At 41.3% G+C, this 1,691-nt stretch overlaps 1 protein-coding gene across 1 annotated transcript in view; it reads right to left on the bottom strand.

Annotated features, from left to right (window-relative positions):
* Nucleotides 1-1,691, bottom strand: part of P2RY8 (P2Y receptor family member 8) — a 32,340-nt gene that overhangs the window by 26,687 nt on the left and 3,962 nt on the right. The window lies entirely within an intron of this gene.

Below are 1,691 nucleotides of genomic sequence, written 5' to 3'. Positions count from 1 at the left end.
CTTGAAGATGAGAAGAGATATCAGGTATTTTGCCCCCTAGCCAAATGATATTTCAGGCATCTGCTCCTTTTCTGTCCAATGACCACTGCTTGCACTTCCAGCTTCAACTGGCCAGGTATAAATCAACCCAGACTGTGGTAGCTAGCATACCAGCTAGCTACCAAGGAAGGAGGTGGGTAAGGCTTTAAACCTGTCTAAAGAGAGTGTTGAATGTGCATGCTCTTTTTCCTAGAAGAGTGCTTTAAAGGAGGATTTACAGTATTTCCTCCTCCTTGACTATGTTTGAAAAGAAAGCACTTGTATTTCTAAAGAAGAAAGCCAGTCTTACAGATGTGCTTTAAGCATGCTCCTTACTGGCACTCGGCTAGCTCTCTCAGTCCTGACAAAATCCAGTTGTTCTATAATTGCAAATAGATATCTGCTTTATACTTGTCCTTAAGTATCTTAAGTACGTTTATCTTAAGTACTGCTATCTTGCATTTTTATGGGAAGCAAATACTAGGGTATAATTACTTAGTAGTCAGAGGCTGCATGAGAATTGTCCCCCCTTGGAGCTGAAGTTCTGAATTTCCACTCCACCTCCATTTCAGGTATTTCTCATGTATCCATTTCTAATGGAGATGCCCTTTACTCAGCATCGCACAAGACTTTCAGGTGGAATCAGTGACAGAATCTCATTTCCCAGGACATCACTTGGTCACCAAAATCACAAGGCTACTTTGCCTTTTCCTGCAATCCTACTTCTCAGTTACCATGTCTCCTCCAGCAGCAACTAGATCAGGTCTGATCAGGGAGACAGGAGACAGTCTCCCTCTGAATGGGCTTTTGATTGTTTTTTTTGTGCTGAAGTATTTATTTTTCTTTAGTATTTACTCTTAGGACTTTAGTATTTACTCTGAGGACTATAGCACAGTCTACATTCACAAGGGAGCTGTTACTACAAAAAGGGTATGTCAATATCAGTAAATTAAATGTCATAACCCAGGCTCAGGCCATGAAATTCACTTCCCTGGGCTTTTACAGTTTTGTCACAGTTTTGATTTCCTCCCTCAAGCAACTCTGAACCCCACAAAACCATCTTGTATAGTTTAGGAGTTATCATAGACCAAAGACCATTCCCAGAAATGAGTTTGGATATTCAGCCATCATATTGTAGAGGCTGAGAACTGTTGCTGATACAGATGTGTCAGATAAGCTAAAGACCAGAGTATGACAGGAGCCCAGCAACTGGATACAGTGAAAAATGTGTCAGGTAAAAACGTATTTTCTGTCTAGACCACTAGAGGGTGCAGACAAACCTACTTTGCCCTGAAGATTATTTTTAGGTTGCTGATACCTGAATATTTCAGTTTTTTCTCCAGAATCTTTGAGGAAAAGAGCTGAAAGGATCACGTCCTGTTTTACTCTACAACGCACTTAGGTCATCTGTAGCATGCATCCCAAAGTCTATCTTTCTCCCCTCAGCCACTGCCCAGAGACTGCCCTCTGTCCTCCTCTACCTCAATTTCATACTACCAGTTTTCCATTTATCTCTTTTTTTTTTTTTTAATTTCCCTCACCATTTCTGTTCCTGCTTATCCAGAGTTTCCTACCCTACTTTTCCCAACCCCCTGTGCTCCAGGAGCATTTTCCTTTGATCCCTGCACTGCCTGACTGTCACAAGATGAAGTAATAAAAGTACGAAAGACTAC

The sequence above is a fragment of the Antrostomus carolinensis genome, unplaced genomic scaffold (genome assembly GCF_000700745.2).
Source record: "Antrostomus carolinensis isolate BGI_N321 unplaced genomic scaffold, ASM70074v2 scaffold5519, whole genome shotgun sequence".
Lineage (NCBI taxonomy): Eukaryota > Metazoa > Chordata > Aves > Caprimulgiformes > Caprimulgidae > Antrostomus > Antrostomus carolinensis.
Note: the sequence above shows the minus strand (reverse complement) of the source record. Positions and strands in the feature narration are given on the sequence as shown.